This window comes from Nicotiana tabacum, chromosome 7, assembly GCF_000715075.1.
Source record: "Nicotiana tabacum cultivar K326 chromosome 7, ASM71507v2, whole genome shotgun sequence".
In the NCBI taxonomy this organism is placed as follows: domain Eukaryota; kingdom Viridiplantae; phylum Streptophyta; class Magnoliopsida; order Solanales; family Solanaceae; genus Nicotiana; species Nicotiana tabacum.
The window spans coordinates 63,102,601-63,113,716 of NC_134086.1; positions in this window are offsets into that span (position 1 = coordinate 63,102,601).

Below are 11,116 nucleotides of genomic sequence, written 5' to 3' on the forward strand. Positions count from 1 at the left end.
TCTTTATCCATGAAATTTCTACGTGATAGAGTGACTGAGCTGTGATCCATGTTAGAAACCATGTTTAGGCTATATGTTTATTCTGTTGAGACCCACTAAGGTCATTTCTGCTAGTGTTATTTGCTTAAAAATTTGCAGTTAGATACTCAATCACAGTATGTTATCATTTGTTGTCACAACGTGTAATCATTGTTAGGGATTGTTGGCATGAGATTAGTGAGCCCGAGAGACTATAGAGATTGATGAATGAGTTGGGGCCTGAGGGCTAGATTGTGAGTGATATTTATGGGATCGGGTTGCATGTCATAGTAGGCCTTATTAATTCATGATAGGATCGGGTTTCACACCGCAACAGGTATTATTGATTCTTGATGGGATAGGGATATACGCCACAACAGGTATTATTGATTCATGATGGGATCAGGCTACGCGCCGCAGCTGGTTTTATTAGCGGTTGGGCAGGATCCGCCCCTCCGGAGTTTGACATACCAGCAGTGAGCGCATGTATTATTGATTCGTTAAGTGATCGGGTTGCGCGCCACAATTGGTACCGTGCGGTGCTGAGTGACTGAGTAATCTGAATGATTGAGTGTGATAAGTGGGAGTGTGAGACAATGAGATTGGGCACTCTAAGAGTGTTAGTACATGAGTTAATCTCTGTGTTACATTGCATTTGACATGCATACTTGACATAATGGCATAAAGATGCATTTCCTCGTGATACACGATTTTGTGGCATTCATGACTTCACATGCACATTGACATGTAGGCATAGAGATGTACTTTCCTCATGCCATCTGAGAATAAAATATCTTATCTGTTGTTGAAAGTTTTTGTCAAAAATCACAGTTTTTATGATTTACTCATATTTTGGTGATTTCGGTGAAAGATTTGGGTTTTTATTGCTATACTTGAAAAGCATGCCTATTTTTTCCGTAACTGTGAACAAGTTGATAATCATATCCTTGAGTTATCTCTTGTGCTACTTTATTATATTTTTATGAGTTGATGTTGGCTATTGGTGTTGGACTTTGACCATTGTCCAAGCTCGTTACTTCTTTCAACCTAAGGGTAGGTTTGCTATTTATTTGACTACATGAGGTCGGTTGTACTCATACTACACTTTTGCACCTTTCGTGCAGATTTTGGATGTTGATGTTGTTGTGTATGGAAGGAGCTGACGTTGAAGTCGTATTTGTGCTCCGATCATAGCTGCCTCTTATTCTTAGTAGTTTTAGAATTATTAATTTGTTCATTTATATTTCAAACAGATGATGTATTTATTTCACACCATCTTTGTAAACTCTAAACATACAAGCTTATCATTTTTACTACCAGTCTTTCGGAATTCTTTGTATAAAAATTCAGTTGTATTATCATTAATTCTCTTAATGAATCTCATTGATTTTGGATTGTTGCTTATTAGCTTACCTACCGGGTTGGGGTTAGGTGTTGTCATGACTAGTTGGATTTTGGGTCGTGATAGTATCTTACCTAAACTTAGTTGAGGCACTAGTTGCCTGCGTTATATGTGATTGTTATAGGCTATGGGCCCACATATGTGTGGGGATTGAGCCCATGTGCGAGCACATATGTATTTATTCATGCTTGTTGTATCGTTTAGGATATGATATGCCTTGAATTTATTTTTAAGCTTAAAGCTTTGATATCTCCCATATTCAAAAAAATGTTGTGAACTATTGGATCCATATTTGAGATTACATAGAGGATAATTCTCTTAATGAACTTGATAATCGTTATTTCCATGATAAAATTGTCGATATGAGATATGATAGCACACTTTGCACATGCCTACACTCTAACTATTTATACCAGTCCAGGAGCATGAAATCTTATATTCATTCATCATACACATGTATTCTTGTATAATTGATTATGTGTAATGTGATTTGGACTGGATGACTATGAACATGCTGGACAGATTGTGTTGTTATGTTTGTGGCCACGGTAAGTGGATTATATTGTTGTGCTTGTGACCACACCAGGCGGTTTTTTGTTGTTATACTTGTGACCACGTCGGGCAGTTTGTATTGTTATGCATATGACCATGCTGTACAGATTATGACATTGAGCATATGACCATGCTTGGCTGATAGCACATTGACATGCGTGTGTATATGGATCCATCCCCCTAGATTCACCCTCTTATGTGCCTTCTTAATAGTGTACACACGGATTGTGAGAAATCGATGGGTTTATAGTTGATATGAGCTATAGGAGAGCTAGTAATTGGTTTTGGTTTGGTTGCTGAGATTCTGTTATGGTCCTGAGCCGTGATGTGATTTCTATTTAAACCGGATTGCATGCCGCAACAGAGTAGTTATTGCATTTCATCTTTACTTGCAATTTCTTTGACTATTTATCTTATTTACTTGGATATATTCATTATATGGTAGATTGGTGCCCAAGCAGAACACTTTAAAAAGAATTTTGAGCACCAAGGTGGTTTTATTTGTGATTTCCTGATTTGATCATATATATATGTTCTATACTTTTGGGAAATTTATGAAGTTGTACAGGTGATTGGCGAGTATCATTTATAATTCTTGATTCTATTACATACTTATTGAGTATATGGGGTCGGTTGTACTCATACTACACTTCTGCACCTTGCGTGTAGATCTTGGAGTTGTTGCTGCTATGTATGGCGAGAGCTGGCATTGAAGACGTACTTGATTTTCGGATATAGCTACCACTTATCCTTGGTAGTTTTAGACTGGTAATCTGTTATGTATATTTCAAACACATGTTGTATTTATTTTATACCAGCTTTATAAATCTGTCTTAGTGGTTGATGGCTGGTAATACCAATCCTTGAGAGTTTGTATAGAAATTCAGTTATTTTGCTCATTTACTCTTGTTATTCTCAGTTGCATTGTGTTGAATGTTATTTGGCTTACCTAGTGGGTTGGGTCAAGAGCTAATACGACTTGATGGATTTTCGGTCCTAACGAGTTGGTATTAGCCTCTAGGTTCAAAGTCTTTCCAAGTCATGAGTAAATGTCTAGTAGATCTTGCGGATTTGTATGATGACATCTATATCTATCTTCGAGAGGCTATAAGGCGTGTAGGAAAATTTCCCATATTTCTTTTCTTATCGTGCGGCATTGATTCAGATTGAAGTATATCTCTTTGAATTTCTTCCACTCACCCGTATGTTATGTTGAGCACTCGATATCAGTTGTGCGATGTCTGCTTGTGATTTCATGGATGAGTTATGAGATTTGTCTTCTGCGTTTTGGTGATGCACTAGCCTGGAGGACTTGAGGTCGTGGTTCGGACCGCTGCTCGGGCTCGGTGGTTTTGGTTGAGTGAGTATGTGCTTTTGGACTCATATGTCTGGTAGTGTCCCGATTAGTAGGTTTTATGTTGCAGTGAGTGGTTAGATGGCTATATGGTAACTATGATGTGATTGTAGGATGTGCTCAGATGGCTTGGATATGATGAGAAAGGTCCCATGGGATGTGAAAAAGGAATATTTGGTGCTTGCTTTATGTCTTGATGTGTTGTATGGTCTCGATTTATGTGCTTGTTGAGGGGTCTTTCATGTTGTTCCTTTATTGAATGAGGTAGATTATTATGTCTTGTTGACGAGTTCAGACTCGGGAAGATTAAGTTATTACATAGTGGTTGTGGTATTGGTAGCGCATAGAGAGATGCCAGTTTGAGTCTAAGCATGTGGGTTATCACCTACAGCGTAGTCTACAAATGTTTGATTTTTATGATGTTTCAGTGAAGTTCTTCCTACTAGTGGATTATACTTGTTGCAACCTGAGTTTGGATCACTTGCGGAAGTTGGCTTGACTGTCATGAGGGTGTATGTGGGTGTTGAGGATGATTTGCTGTATTTTATGATTTGTGCTACATGCATTTGTGAATGATTTAGTTGAATTATAGTGTGAAATCATGGCTATGGTGGACTAAATAAGAACGATGTTATTGTTGAATGTGTTCTATGGCTTTGAGCCAAGTGAGGGAGGCCGCTATCGACGATCAAATTGTCTGGAAATCTGTTGTATTAGTTTCAGTCTGAGGCATAATTGAGAATTAGTTATGAATTACAGAGGTTGTCTTTGAGGATGGTTTGAGTAAGAAAAATTATTGGTGCATGTTGTATTACTCTTTACGGATATACAGAAATCTTAGGTTAATTCAGTTGTGTTATTCGAGGTGTAGATAGAGAGCATGTAGTAGGGATTCACTCAGTTACTTATAGATGTGGGTTACATGTTAGGGTATTTGTATGCTAATGGAGCACAAGTCATTTACCCCATTTTGATTGTATATTAGAGACTAGAGCAAAGTGGATGACTCTTGAGAAAGTTCAAATGAGTTCACGATTCATAAGTGGTATTTGAGAAATTTCAAGAATTATAAAGGGATAAGATATGAGATTTGCATTGGATGGTGTCGGGACTCATGGTATTTCAGTATCATTATTAGATTCAACATTTCAGTATCGGAGAGGTTATGGAAAATAACTTCAAATCCACATATGATCTCTTCTAAGTGGGTATCTTGGGTGAGGTATTTTTTGGGTACTTACGAGGGACTACAGTGTCTTATGGGCTTTAGGATGACATGGTTTCATGCTAGGATCTCTTATAGTGATCTTTGGGTAAGGATCGTAATGTTCTTACAAGGAGAAGTGTTAACTTTAAGGTAATTTGGAAGAAATTCAGAGCAATAGGTCAGCTTGATAGTGGTTTAGATCGACATGGTAAAGGAAATGATCGGTTCTTTTGGTTCTCCTGGTGTGGTATGGTTTTACCAGTATTTTGTGAAAACTCTTGGGTTGAGCAACTTGTGTGACTTGATTGAGTTAAACAGACTCGACTCTGATAGCTTGGTCTTATGCTAATGGGTTTCGAACTGTTCTTTATGCTTTATACCACGGTTTAAGATAGATATTTTCTAACGACATGATGAGTATGTTGCGTATTGTGATTTTCTCCTGGATGGGATTAAGTGGAAGGTTTCTGGCTGATTGAGTATGTATCCTGCCAGTGACTTAGAGTTGATAATGGGATTCTCGTGATTTCATTTGATGGTATGTTAGAGGCGGTTTGGGATTTACATATGCAAGTTTGCTGTTCAATTTTGATAGGAAGATCATGAGTTTTAGATATTATGGGCAGTTTCAGATATTTAGAAGAATGCTAGCACAATTTTTATATCACTTGAGAAGAGTACGTACTTCATAAAGGCACACTGTATTTCGACTTGTGGATGCTTTATTGGTATTACAGTAATCGCCTAGTTGATTGATTACTAATGTTCAGGTTTTTCTATGTGGCACAGAAGGATTATGGAAGTATTTCTCATGAGATGATTGTGCTTGAGAGATATGTTATGCATTCGAGTGGTGGAATAGGGATCAGATATGGTGGATTCATGTATCCTAGGGGTTTGGAGACTATGAGAGTTCTCAGAGGCATATTGTTCCTGGGTTGCGGACTGTGAAGGTATGGCCAAAGTTAGACAGCTAATGATATGTGTTATGTTTAGGTTATTGTGAACTTTTGAAGGGTTATTTATCTATTTGTGAATGACCTAGTTGATTTGGGGGCTATAGGCAGGCCTAATATGGATGTGTATTCTACACAATGTTGGATTTGTTGACTCAGCATTGCTATTGTCAAAGGATGTTTCATTCGGTTAGGGTTGAGCTTGCTCGTGTCTTGATATGTGTTACACTTCTTGGTTGCAATGGGTTGTAATCTGTTGGGTATTTGCACACGTGATGCGTTTCGTTAAGGTTTTGGAAATTTGAATGAGATGGTTCTTGGGGTATTGAATGGTTGATAGCACCTTGGTTTTAGTGTTTCCTGTTTATGGTATATTGCACTGCCCATTTCTTCATGTTTATGGTCATGCACCTGGTGTTTTTATTGTTGATTTGCGTATGGTTGTTAATTTTGAGCAATATGGTTTGAGGTATTTCATGTTGACCAGTATTTGGATGGGTCACGCATTCCAGTGGAGTTATAATGGGATATGATCATTCGTGTTAGATTCATGTGTCTTGGTTCTACTTTGTGTGATTGGATCACAGCATTGTGCTTGTGGTGGTATCTGCTGAGCTCGCAGGACGATTCTCACATTTGATTCTCTTTCCATTTTTAGGTACATTTGAGTTGTTGCATGTTTTGTGCATGGATTACACGGTATGTGTCTATATATGGTATTGGCATGGCATGTCGTTTGAATAGCTTGTACTGTATGAGGTGAGGTTATTGGACCTGGAATGAATGATATAAAATTTGATTAAGGTATGTTTGGAAGAATAATAAAATTAATCAGCTTAGAATTTGGCTATGGTTCGTGTCGAACGAGAGAACTCCATGACTTGTTGATCTGATGGGTGATTATGAGTGTTTACCATGAAAATGGTAACAACAATTAAATTTGTAAATGGGATTCTAAAAATACGTGATCTATTGCCGAGCTAGTCGTTAGAGCAGTTGATGCTAATAATATGAAGTTTAACGATGAAATGCAATATAGAACGGGATAGTAATCGAACCAAAGGGCCTGCTGCCTGGGTGTAGGTCTGGTCGAGGGGGGATCTCGGGGTCGACGTCGAGGTCGAGCTTGGGCTATTGGGGATAGTGGGCAATGGAATAATAGTTGGATATATAGTTAAACAAGGCTATTTATGGCCAATATTAAGCTATGTAATGAAGAACAAGTAAGAAAACGATGCATATAAGGATGGCCTTGAGCCAGTGAGGACAAACAACCTAGAAAGAAAAGAGAGAGAGATAAGAGAACGATGACATGTTGAAAATAGGCCCCGAATAGACCAGCCAAGTCAGGTTAAGCCGCGTGCCTTGGGAACTCCCTTCTCGCCTATCATAGCTTGCTGTATTTGTCAGAATACGATATCCTTCGGACCGACATGTATCGAACCTTGAGGATGAGTCTCGACCTTGGCTTCGATCTTCGAGGGGCATGACCACAAGATAGTTCTATGGTGGGGGAATCAGGCCCCCAGATTCGCCGTATACAGATAGTCTCTGTTTTTCACAGAGTGAAGACGACGAGAAACAATAAGAAATGGTTCTGAACCCCTGCTTCCTCTGGTACCCTTGCGAACGGATACAAGGTATTAAGGCGCATTAACTGCACCGTTCCTGCAGATTTTAGCATTGACTGCAGTGGTTGGCTTCCTTTAATATACCCATGATGCTTTTATAAATACTCGTCTCTTCCTTTCTAGATTCCATCTTATGTTCAAAACCCTTAGTGAGGTCTATTTCCCTTCGTTCTCACTCTTTCCCAGGTCTGCAACCCCCTTTTTCTTCTTTCCTCAGATTTCTCATAGGATGACAAATATTTCCACTTCTTCTTCCTAGGAGGCTGCGGGCTCATCTTCTTCGCTTTTCTCTCGAGGCGAAATGGCTACTCTCCCCCCCCCTCCCCCGTGTCGAGGATTGCATTCCATGACCCTTTGTGATGACCTCCGATTTTAGAGTGGAGAGATCCTTCTCGAAGACAGGGCACTGTGAGCCTGTAACTCGATATATTAGCTCTATAATGGACATCAAAAGAGTAAAGGCAGATTGCTATTGGGGAGATACTGCGCTCGTGGAGATTCCCGCTCGGGAGGAGGATATTACGGCTCATAAAGCTAGATTTTTGAGTGTGTACACCTACCTATTCTCTTTGGGGCCGGTGGGGCCTTCCTCACCCCTGATCGACCCCGTGATTCTCGACTTCTGCCAGAGTTACCAGGTACCTCTAGGTCAAGTCTACCCTTCATTTTGGCGCATGGTTTATATGATCATGCATTATTCGAGCATGATAGAGGGAATGCCCTTCACCTTGAACCATTTGATCTGGATGTATAACCCGTATCTACTTCGCGGATGCTTAATCAAGCTTCGATGTCAAGCCTCGAGGTTCCTTTTTGCCCCCACTGAGGAGTTTGAGGACGATGGGTGGTTAAGACGATTCGTCCAAGTGAGGACATCTGATCTGATTCCAGCGGAAAAAGATACTGTTCCTTGAGAAGTGGAACGCAGGGCATAAGTAGACGTGGTGCCATTACCCTTTCTTGTTAATTTTTCTTCATACATCTGACCCTGCCTATCTTGTCTTTTTAGCCGTAGCGATCTACCCCAGCGCGGTGCCCGATCTTCAGGGTTAGGTTGGTCGTTTGCACTCAATCTACTCGTATACCGACCAAGCGTGGCGGGATTTATCCCGAACTCGGTGGGAGGTCGGAGGCCCTAGTAAGCCTTGAGTCTTGATACATCTGTGAATTTTGATGTAGCTTGCTGTTAGTAGCTTTCTCCGTACCTTGTATTTTAACATATGTATCTATGTAGGTCTGGGAGGGATCCTACTGATGAGGGAGGTGCCATCCATTGGAGGGGACATTCTGATGCATGGTGAGGACAGGAAGAAGTAGGAGAGCCAATCGTTTGAGCCACCGGAGCTAAGAGGATCAGAGTGGAGGATTCTAAGGTTGACCCATTGGCTCAAGTATCCTGGGTGATAGGAAATCCTCGTGCTAAAGGTTAGGGAGAAAGCAGCTTCTCGGCGCCCTTTGAAGAGCGTTTGGGGTTGATTGATCCTCGGGTCGTGGGAATAGATGCCTCCGGACAGGAGTCTATTGCTGGCGCGACTCAGATTCATGGTGGCGAGGCAGCTGATGGGGTATTGAGCACTGACCTTGAATTAATAGGTGGTCGGAGTTCCCCCTGATTCGGGACACCCTTGACAGACGGTTTGGAGGGACCTCGAGCTAGGACCTGTGATGAACAGAGGATGGAGATTCAGGTTAACCCCGTAGGCCCATTGGATATCATTGATTCTCCAAAGGAGGAGATCTTTCCATCTTTCGGAATACAAAAGGAGTCTCGTGAGGAGCCTTTCGGGGTAGGAGCACTGATCGAAGATGGAGACGCACTCGGGAGGCCAGCGATCATTCTTGAGGGTAATTCCGAGGTCAACGCCTCATCTATTTTTGGCGAGACGGGCAGGCTTTGTGAGCGGGTAACTTCATCTAGCCTTTTCTGCTACTTCGGGCTACTCCGCCCTTTATCCTCTTAACTTTTTTATATGGTTTCAGGATGAGGCGCTTTATAACCAGGCCCTTGCCCAATATCAGCTTGAAGTGAGTCATCGTGAGTGCGAGACAGCCCTTTTCACCGAACGGTTATCTACCCCTTGTTTTCGCTATCATATGAGCCCTTGTAAAATTTTGTCGTTTTTACCTCTTCGTGCCACGATCTATGCAGTTTGAGAAGGAAAATGCCCTGCTGAGAGGGGAGCTTTGGGCCAGGGATGCTGAAATTTTCGAGCTTAGCCAGCATATGAGCGAGGTGTCTTCTGAAAGGGACAACCTCAGGGAGAGAGTTACCTTGATTGATCGTCAGCTTCAGGGAACGAAAGAGGATAGCGGCAAGTATAAGAGTATTCAATCCGAGTTGGTAGCTGCATTGCTCCGAATCAAAGTTGAGGTCAAGGAGCTTGTATCTTTACATGGGGGAGGAGCGGTTGTCGTATATTCCTACGTTGAGAGGGTGTTCGAGAGGGCTGGCCCAATATTTCCTCGAAACGTGGATCACGCTTGGTCAGGTTCCTGAGGGGTGACCGTCGAGGGTGTATTGGAAGGCAGCTCGAGCGGGGTTAAAAATGGGGGTGGATCCCCGGTTAAGGGGGACGCTGTCAAGAAGGGGCCATCGGGGGATTTGTAATCGCCAAGATGCAACCTTTGGGCCCGTCGGTTCGACAATAGATTAGGATCTGCTATTTCTTCCTATTGATTTCCCGGTTTGTTGTACAATACTTTTATTTTGGCATATGTATGAGGAGAATTCCGCGACTTTATTTTCCATATTCCCTATCTCTTTTGAATTCAACAACAAACAGCGATAAAACCTTTAGACCTGCAATATAGCCCTGTGGCCCTTTTGGGCTGGCTAGGGAATTGTTGTATGGTCAATTGATGCGGCCTCTGACGTGAACCGCCGTGAGGGGCCTCACGCTTTTGCCCCGTCGTCTTACATTGGGTTTTCGGGCTGGGTTTGTCCCGATATTCGTTGATTTCCTCTTTCCCATGCCTGCACGGTCGGGTGATGATGGTTCTTATCTTTTTCCCTTGGGCATTTTTCTGTTTCAACTATTTTGGGTCCAGTTTCCAAGTCACGTCGCGATTGGAGCTTTAATTGACCCTAAAGTCCTTTTCTGCCTGCATGGGTAGGCAACAATGGCCTTTGTGTTTCAGGTCGAAATGACCTTACAAACGCGTGACCCGGGGGCTCACTCGGCTGGTCGATAGTGGCATTTATGTCGTGCCCTTAGGCATGTTGCAGTTTAACTATTTTGGGTCTAGTCTCCGAGTTGCATCACGATTCGGGCTTTAATTGACCCTTAAGCATTTTCAGACCGGCGATAGTTCCTCTTAAGATGTTTTGGTCATTGAGACCTTTTCATATGTGGCTGGGAGGCTTGCATAGTTAACTATTTTGGATCCGGTCTCCGAATCAGGTTACGATTCAAGCTCATTTTAATCCTCAAGTTGTCAATTTTTAAGCTGGAAATAGTGGCTCTTACGCTGTTTGGTCGTAGAGACCTTTCAATGTGCGGACCGGAGGCTTGTTTGGCTGACGACAATGGCTCTTATGTTTTTTTGACAGTGGGCTTTTTGTAAGCTTTATTTTCCGCTCGTTAAGGTCTTTTGAAATAATTTTGCCTGACCTGTCATCGGTTCTGGAAGAACCTCGATTTCAAGTCGTTATCAGCGATGTTTGAGCACCTCAGAAAGTTCATAGCTCGTATGTTGAGTAGGTTGAAGACTTGTGATTTGGAGCTGACATGGTCGAAGCTCATTTTTGCCTGTTGAGGGAAGCCTATTTTAACCGGTTCTTTCCGAAGTATAGTCGAAGTAGTGGCCTGTGATTTTTGTTTAGTGACGGTCGGCCGTCTCCGAGTCGCGTTAGTATGGTTGTATCATCCGTTTTGACCGTAGTCATATATGTTTGGCTGGATCCATGTTGATCCCGAGTGACAGTTCAGGCGTCTACACTGAGGGTATGCCCTTTCGGGACTCTTACAAATGCGACTAGAAGATGAATCTAAGAAG